Source organism: Acyrthosiphon pisum, chromosome A1 (assembly GCF_005508785.2).
Source record: "Acyrthosiphon pisum isolate AL4f chromosome A1, pea_aphid_22Mar2018_4r6ur, whole genome shotgun sequence".
NCBI classification, from domain to species: domain Eukaryota; kingdom Metazoa; phylum Arthropoda; class Insecta; order Hemiptera; family Aphididae; genus Acyrthosiphon; species Acyrthosiphon pisum.
This window is the reverse complement of record NC_042494.1, coordinates 14,167,849-14,178,024: the sequence shown is the minus strand read 5'-3', so window position 1 is coordinate 14,178,024 and position 10,176 is coordinate 14,167,849. Positions and strand designations below refer to the sequence as shown.

The window sequence follows — 10,176 nt, the reverse complement described above, 5'->3', positions numbered from 1 at the left end:
TTATTACACGTACTTACATTTACGTCATTAATAGGAAAACGATTTGCTGAATTGGAAATGAAAATGGTCCTCTCACAAATATTGACAACGTTTAGAGTTTTGCCAGGCGAAAAAACCGAAGTTCCGCTTAAATTTAAATCTGGATTGCCCCTGTTGGTATCAAAAAATGGAATTTGGTTGCGTTTTCAATCAATTTCAAAATGATTATTGGTACATATGGGCTTATTCAGAATTACGCGCTCAACCGATTATATTGTTAAAAAATTATTACTAGCTATATTTTGTACTTTAAAGTGTCAGTTTACTATTATGCATGAGATGACATTAGTGTAATGGTGACTGCTGATACAAAAATGCTATATGCCTGTATTTATAAGTAATAAGCAGATATCCTACCCTTTTTTCCGTGACATGATAGCATATAATAGCACGTGCGCTCACGTGACGTGACAATGCACAGTACTACCATTGATGATTATACATAGTATAGATGTCTCACTGGCCGTGATTATTCGCTGCCACGATTTAAGATATAAGATAGGTATATCTTAAATCGTGTTCGCTGCGCTAAATTTTAGTTTATTTATTGACAATAGATAGCGTTAATAGTCGGAATGAAAATAATAATTCGGCCGGTGGTAGCGGCAGCATTATTGTGTATTGTATTGGTATTTTTCAACAACTATTATTATTTTTTTTTTCACTATTCATTCACGTTCGTTAATTAATCGTCATTCGGGTTGTGAACCCCGATAAGGGATTCAAATCCAACGTTGCCAAATTTAATGAAACACACGTTGTCTTTTAATAATAATATTATTATTATTTTATTTTAGATGTTTACTACATGACGTATGAATTAACATTGGTCATTGAATAATTGGAACAAAAAAAATAATAAAAAAAAAATAGTTTGCTGTATAATATTGTATATAATATAATATTATTATATTATTATATATACTATAAAGTATATAGTCGTTGTCATACGTTATTCTATTAACGTCTAAATGTGGAATATGGCGGGTATATAACGAATATCGTATTTATAATACATACCTTATATTATGTGTAGGCGTGTAGCATACATAAACTATACTGAATACCTATGGAACATCCACCAATAATATATTATTAACTATTTTTTTTATAATAACATTAATAACTTTAGGTACGGGATCGGGACAACGCAACAACGAAAAAATAACAGTTTGAAAAAATGTTTTTAAATAAAATAATAATAATTGTACAATATATTACTATTTTTTTTTATTGGCTATAAATGAAATAAGTTTTTTTAAATTAACTAATTTAAATACTTTGCAAGAAAATCTTTAACAGTAATTGCAACTTAACTTAATTATGTAAATTAATTTAACATTTATAAATTATATCTATATATTATGATGTATATATTGTATATAATATCATTAGACCCGTTATCTTTAAATATATCTCTGTCAACCACTAATTAGTATTTGTTGCAGTTGATAAATATTCAACGATTTATACTTTTGTAGTTAGTTTCTTAACGATACTACCTATACTGCAATGGATTGGAGTGTTTACAAAATGTTTTTGGTTTTGGCACTTTCCCACCTAAAAATTGAAATAAAATAGTTTTCATTTTTGATTCTGAGTGGAGCGATGATTTTATTAGTTTTACAATGCGTTATAAGTGTTTTTTTTTTGTTAGTCGAAAAGTTGCTCTGATCATCAACATTGTACCACAGATTATATTATCTATATATATATATATATATATAAATAAAAAAAATGATTGTACATTTTAAATACATTTTATAACTCAAGAACCACCGAACCGATTTCGATAATTTTAGGGCATATTAATATTGATATGTAGATGGTTTCTGTGAAGTTTATACGCTGTGCGATAAGTGGTTCCGGAGTAATGGCCTCTTAAGGGTATCGGTGCCAGTATTTCCAATTTTCAAAATTTCTATGCTATTTTAATATTATGTTTTATATTTTAGTTATTGTCTTAATTATAATACTTTTCCACTAATCTACAGCTTGATACTTATTTAGACGTGGTCGATACGGTGTATTATATCAACGAAAATGACTTCACGGGAAAAACTCTCACGCCCTGTAGGATTGTCGGATTTCGTTAATTTTTTTTTTTTATCTGAAGATGAGAAGTTTCTACAGGTCGGATCAAAGCTCGATTTTTTATTTTACTTTGAATAGTAGTAGAAAAATATGTTTGAAAAAGGACAAATATTATGCATTTTTAAAATGCATATTCCAGTTTCTATAATTATAGTTTTCAAAATCGGGCTTTGATCCGACCTACAAAATGTTCTCTACTTTAAGATATAAAAAAAAATTAACGAAATCCGACAATTCTACAGGTCATGAGAGTTTTTCCTGTAAGACATGTTTTTTTGGCACCGACACCCTTAGGTGCACACCTGGTGACATGGCCAAAAACAACAAATTAAGTTGTGGATTAAAATAATAATAGTGTATTGTATATTGCTTGCTATTGGTTACGGGCACCTTTGTTGATTTGTATTGTTGTTTTTTGTCAATATCTTCTAACCATATAAATGTGAAATGAAAATTTTTGTACAGGGTCAACTCTGGAACTACTTATCAGATCTTCTTGATTTTTTTTTAAACGAAAGAGTATATCAAGGAGAAGGTTATTATGAAACAAAATTTTAGGAAAATCCACCGAAAAAGTAGGAAATCTGGATGTCAAAAATACAACAGTGACGCAACAGGTTAGGTTAGGATTTTGTATTGATTGATTATATTAATACACCATAGGTAGAATACGACAATCTTGATATAACTTTGATACTTTAGAGTTAAATCATACACTTACGTACAAACTAGGGGTCCTCGATCTACCACAGGTTATATTATATTATATTATACCTGATAATATACTGCTGCGAATCAGAATTTTTATTCCGGGCAACGGAAAAGTTAAGATTCATTTTAAAGACCATACACCGAATTGAACAAAGTTTGAGTCATTAAGGGCCAGTTGCACCGTCTCTGATTAAATGTAACCGGAGTTTAATCGGCCGAATTTGCCCGGTTAAATATCTGTTATCAGCTGATTAAGCTTAATCGAAGTTTAACCGTAGACGGTGCAACTGGCCCATAGACTATAGAGTTGGTACATTTAACGGGCAACGAAGTGTACGGGTTCAGCTTGTCTATATATAAAAATTAATGTTTGTCTGTCTGTCTGTGTAGCCTTTGGTTTCCATGGTTGTCAATATAATAATAATTAATGGTTTCCGGGCAACGAAGTGCACGGGATCAGATAGTACCTTAATCTTAACATATTATAAAACTAAGTCCATTTTTCTCTCTGTATGCTTAGATCTGTATAACTACGCAACGGATTTTGATGCAGTTTTTTTAATTGATAGATTGATTCAAGAGGAAGGTTTAATTGTATATAATATGCATAATATAGAAGAGAAACACCCGTGGGAGGTGCTCAAACGGGAATTTTGAGATTTACGATAAAAATATTTGTTTATTAATGGTTGCTAATGGACACAAACAAATAGAAAATATTCAAATTAAAAAATAATTATAATAAATCTTAATCTTAACTAAGTCCCGCTGTCTGTCTGTATGCTTAAAAATTAAAACTACACAACGGATTTTGATGCGGTTTTTTTTCATTGATAGGGTGATTCAAGAGGAAGATTTATATGCATATAACATGCATAATATAGTAGAGAAAGACTGCCCCTTTTTTGTATGTACGAGCATATCCCGAAAAGAACTCTAATTATTTTAATACGGTTTCCACTTTTCACTAATAAATCGGTTGAGTCACGGGGAAGGTTTTAATGTACCTATAATAATTTTCCTTGGTGAAATTAATTGGGTTGCCAAAAATAATAACAAACTATGTCTATATATATAAAAATACATGTTTGTCAGTATGTCATTGAACTTCTCCTAAACCACTGGACAATTTTTGTGTGTTTTTAAGTGAGTCCCTGAATGGTTTAGATTCACAATTAGACCCAGTTGGTTCAACCTGGAAAGTTGCTCAAACAAGTATTTTGAGATTTACGATACAAATTTTTGTTTATAAATGGTTGCTATTGGTTGTAGGAGAAATAATTAATAAAAATTAGTATTTTAAATGTTTGCCATTAATTACTCTGGCAGATGCATAGACATATTATTAATAAGTGGACTGCGCCTTCCTCCCCCTCCCCCCACCCGTCTATCCGTATCTGAAATGTACATTGTGTGAGTGAGATAGAAACTGTTGGCGGCAATCATGAAAGTAATAATAATTATATTTCATTCATTCCATGAAATTATTGTAATTTATAGATTATAAAACTGATAAAGAGTGATAAGTTATCACTGATAACCATCATTGATATTTAATAAGGTCATAAATAATATCATGGAATAATTTGACTATTCAATTATTTCCCCCATGCTTGCCCCCAACAGCTTGTATCTCTCTCTTCAATGTCGGTTTCATGATTTCTCTCTGTAAGCGCAGTCCATTTATTATATGTCTATGGGCAGATGAGGTAAAATCATCTATCAAATCGTCGCACGCTTATGGTTTCGAATAAAGAAATTATATCTTAAAACAAATATGAGAATTAAATGTATATTTGTAGGCTATTATACAGGTTCTCAAAAATTACTTGACCGATTTTATGAAAATTTCGAATTGTTCTTGAATATATCAGGAATGTTTAAACTTTAAAGAGTATACTATAGTTTGAACCACGTTAAATTTATACCAAGTGCTATAACCAATGCACCCCGAATAAATATTGTTCACCTTGGTCAATTTAGTTCGCAAAGCTACCGAAATTTATCTGTGAACTGAGATACCTAGGTACCTAGGTATAATCTAAATTATTTTTTTAAATTTTTTAGCGGGTGGAATCGGCTTATAGGTACAACTAAAATTGGATGTTGGTTTATCCAAAGTTAATAGCCTCAAAAAATGACTGGACCGTTTTCAATAAAAGTTATTTCAATAGATTATTACTTGAAAATTGGAGGGTTTATACAGCTTGATTTTTCAACTCATTTAGGCCGTAGATAGGTAAATTATCGTACTATACGAAAATATATTGGCCATTTTAACTGCTCCGATTGTCATTACTCATTATTATAGATTAGATTATGTCAATTTTGTTGATAAAACCCCATAATTAAAAAAAGTACTGAAAATACTGGCAGTATTTAATTTTGATCTCCAGATTCTAACTATATCGGCTATGCCACCAGAATATGGATGTTGAAGATTGAAGAACTTCTACTACACTAAAAGGTCACGAATGACAAAAATAAATATAAAAAAAACACATCATTGTACAATCAATACTTTCATCACTTCACTCAGAATCTAAGACTATTAAAATATTATTATTTATTAAATTTATTTAAAAATTTAAGTATAATAAATTTACTATGGTATATTATTACTTATTATAATAATATAATATTTACAACGTACCTACTTTAAATTTTTTAAAGATGTAGTTTATAAAGTAATCCAATTCATCTTTAAAAATTAAAACACCGAATAAGATTACTTTAATTTTTAACATAATAAAAATCCTGTTATTTAATTTCACTTAAACTTATTTTGTATGATACAATAATTTATTGTAATCATTCAATAATTTATATACAAAATCTATATCCTACTAGTATATAGGGGATGCAAGGATTTATGAGACATCCATTTAATATATTATGTATTATTGAATATGATAATATAAGGAGATGGCAGGGGCGAACCTAGTGGTGGGTGGGAGGTAGGGTGGTCATAATACCTCCTAATAATTGGTTTCTTAACTTTTCAATTGGCCATTTCACATTTCTGAAAAAACTCAATAACTGTACATAATGGCCAACTAATAATTCGTATACGATTGACGATTGTGATAGTGATATTGACTAGAATCAAGGTTATTAGAATAATATAGTGAATATACTAATATTATTATATTCTAACACTGTCTGAACTAGAATAATATCTATTGTCTAGTATCGGAAAAATATACAGTAATTGTTATCAGTGCGTCAGTAATAATAAGAGGAATATGCAGTCGTCAGGGAGTTTGTAAGTCCCAATGTTAATGATACCATTGTCCCGGATGAATTTCTAGAGTTGACCAAACTACCAACTTTGGCCCCCCAATAAAAACTTCCTAGGTACGCCCCTGGCAGGTGGCTTGGTTTGGCTTGGCTTTGGCTTGCTGCAATCAATCACGCAACGTCCAACCTCCTGGGTCGGCGACCACCCGGCGATGTAGTCGATTTGCACTTATTACCTAAAAAGAAATGGTCGACCACTACGGCACTACCTGTTTTTTACCCAAGTGCATTTCGCCCATTACCTTTTTTGAACCTAGGTGCAGCTAAACTAAAATAAGTGTAATTCGGCCATACCACCACCCGGGTTCGAAGTGGCAAAAACCTTGCTACACATGTCACATGTCAGTGTGTCACATGTGCGTATCACGTGGTGCTGTCCAACCATTTCAACCGTACCAACCTTACCAAACGTACATACTCTACTAACTGTAATCCATACAATAGCTAATGACCATAGTTGACGCCCGTTAGTCGTTTCTACCAAAAAACTAGATTTTTGTTTCCGTCAAAACGAAAAAGATTCGATTTTCATTTCCACCAAATCTATATCTCTCTACCGGTATAAATAATTATAGTTTGAGAACCATTTAGAGTTACCCAGGCCACCATGAGGAAGCGGTTCTCATTGACCCCCAAAAAATTGTTTGACTTAATTTTCAAATGTAAGTTCAAAAATTTGAATTTGAAATTTGAAATTAAAATTTAAGTTTTTTAATTTGAAGTTCAAGTTAATTATAATTTAATCTGTGTTACCTTATATGTATATATATAGTATATCAAATACCTATTTTTGACAATTCTAAAAATTGTTTATTACTATTTCGAATAATTGTGGAATACCTTTTATAAAAATGTCATTCTTGAAATTGTTTTATTTTTGTATTCGTCTATTGCGTTTGTTGTACTCATCAAACGTTTTTTTATATTACATCCTACAGGTTCTTGCATACTTAAGTCGCAACTTTTAATTTGAATATATACGTTGTTTTGAACATTCGAAATTAAAATTCTTAAAGATGTATTTATATGTGTATAGGTATGGATATGTGACTTATAAAATTGTTCATTATAATGTGCGTGAAAAGATTCACAATTATTTGTTGTTCTGGATGTATTTTCTCTAAAACCGGACCATTCATATTGTTGGGGGGAAACCCACTATTTTCAGAGATACAGTTGTCAGTTAAATAATATAGGTAGGTAAATATAGATTTGGCGGAAACGAAAATCGAGTTTTTTGGCGGAAACAATGACGCAGGTGACGGCGGTGGCGAAAATTACCGATGTGGAGCAGCGATATTTTACGCGCTAGGTTATCACTTATCAAATATAATATTATAATATATATTATCAGTATTTTTATTTTTATATATAGGAAAAATTATTTGTTCTAATTATAATAAAATAATAATTTGTTGAAAATATTTTTACAAACCGTATAATTTAAAATGTCTTCAAAAAGCTTCATGCAAAATCTCATTCGATGGCCAAAATGACAATGTTGAAAATGATTTTGTGAGTATAAAGTAAAATATTTAACTTTAAATTAAGAACTTTTAAATTATAGTCCTAATTTTGTAGCCATGCTCTAAATGTAATAAACAATTCAATCGTAAAGATACATTAGAACGCCATATAAAAATAATTACTTCTAATACATATAATTTTTTAATTTCTGTATTGTATAGTAAAATCCTGTAGTTAAATCGTGTGTATCCTAATTAAATCCTAGTAATAAACTAATAAATAATAATAATAAATATTTAATATTATTCAATATATTATTACGATAAAATATCATATCATAATAATATACTGATAATGTATATTATAATATTATATTTGATAAATGATAACTGGGTGCGTAAAATAGTGTGGCTCCCATAGACCTCTTATACTAAGTATAAGGTCTATGGCGGCTCCACATCCGTAATTTCCGCCACCGGAATTGAGGAATTAGTTTGCACGTTCATAGTTCCCGAACTCAAGTTCAATAAAAAAAAAAGTATACGCAGATATTAATAAATTATGTTCATGATAATATATAGATGTTTTGTTTTTTTTTTTTATTAATTACCCCTGGCCACTTAGGCCATTGGGTGGTTTTTAACTGTGGGGAGGATACTGTAGGTTTAAACCAGGGACTGGAACCGTACCGACATCGACCGGTTTTGGACCGAAACCTTTTGAAAATCTTGGGACCAAACCAGACCGGAACCCTTAAATACATTTTTTTAGGAACCGAAACCGAAAACTATATTTTGACGAAAAGGTTTTTTCGATTCCAAAATCCAATAGATATTTTATTTATGGTGTAAGTAGGTAATAACTAATTATTAGTAATAATAAATAATTATAGAATTGTATACCTATAAAAGTTTATCAATGCTAAGAAATAAGAATATTATTATGTGTACAAGTACAACAGAATTGTCATAGAAAAAATACCAAAAATCCAAATTCTAATTTTCACGTAATCGATATCAATATTATTATTGAATCGCAATTTGCAATAGCTGATGTAGAATTTCTGAAAATAATAGCAATTTGGACGTTTATAAGTGATTCAGAATTCAGAGTAAGTTGTCATATAAATTATAACTGTTACCTTACTAATATGCCTGCATTGATAATATTAAATACCTAACCTAATGCAGGTATCGTTAACTCTATTTACTCTATACTATGCTCTGTACACATTTTACTGTACCTACTACTGAACTGTTCTTCCGTCTTCATTAGCGCGGTATATATTGTTTAAATGTATATTTTTATATATAAGTTATAAATTATTATATCAAACTGAAACATGGGTCGCCCAAGTATGTTAAAAATTCATTCTTATTTTTTTTTTTAATAATAATTTTATATTTATTTTAAATATTAAAATATTGAATTATTTATTTTAATTTATTATTTTATAATAATTCATTTTTTTATAATATTATTATATTTTTATATAATTTATAAATTCTGAAATAGTTACACTTAATTACAAATACCTGTCACTAAAAATAGATTATTAATATTATGTTCATTTTTTATATAGTACTTTATTGATAAAAAAAAGGTCAAATAATAAGGGTTAAAACCGGTATTAACCGAAACCGAAATTTGATATTTTTAAAAACCGAAACCAGAACCGAAATCGAAATTTTGGGTTTTTGAGAACCCAAACCTAAACCCAAACCGATAAAATCATAAAGGTTCCAGTCCCTGGTTTAAACACGTGTGTTTGTTAGTTTGGCAGATTTTTTAGTGGGCACTCGTAAGTATCTGCCATGCCCGGATGGGAGATGGCGGCACTTCTCTCCGGACACCGTGACTTGTCCGAAAAAAATGCCACCCGCAGCCGAGGTTTTGAACCGGTGTCGGTGGGCGTCGCTCGGCCACTCCGTCTCGGCCACTCATGGAATCTTCGTTAAATCAATTAAATAGTACTGAGTGCGACTGTAGTACGTCAAAAGAAGTGACTACTTGGCCATTTCCTCATAAAGTCATTATGCTATATTGTATATAAATCAAGCAGATAATATTCATCTTCTGACCTACTAATAGTATAGCCTATGAATATATTTTTTAATAGTTAGCTTTCCTTACTTACTTATATTTTTCAATTTTATCAGTGCTAGAATATTTAAAAACAGTACAATTGTTATTAACTAATATTTTACTTAACTTTTTAAGTTCATACCTACCTCAAAGAATAACTCTAATTCTCGAAAACTCTTAATGGTTTTAAGTTTTAAGCAAAATATTAATATATACTATGAAGTATAAACGATAACTATAATGATTGCATATTTGCATATAGTATTTTTTTTTAACCAACTCAGTAAATTTTTTTTTTTTTTTTATTTAAATTTTAGAACCATCAGCTTAAACTATTACAGTTCGACAATTACATAGTACTTAAATTGACATTAACAAGAAAATAAAATAAAAATAACAATAGAATTGTATATAATTTGACAAAGATAATGATAGAATACGTATCGGTAAAAGTTAAGGCACTGATACCGAGACCGGTTG

At 30.0% G+C, this 10,176-nt stretch overlaps 1 long non-coding RNA gene across 1 annotated transcript; it reads right to left on the bottom strand.

Moving 5' to 3' along the window:
- Window positions 1–1,278: 1,278 nt before the first annotated feature.
- On the bottom strand, window positions 1,279–9,772 carry LOC107884348. The gene is made up of 3 exons (XR_001679847.2): window positions 9,749–9,772; window positions 5,498–5,545; window positions 1,279–1,599 (listed from the first exon to the last, which is right to left on the bottom strand). It is a non-coding gene; the product is annotated as an uncharacterized LOC107884348 (long non-coding RNA).
- Window positions 9,773–10,176: the final 404 nt, after the last annotated feature.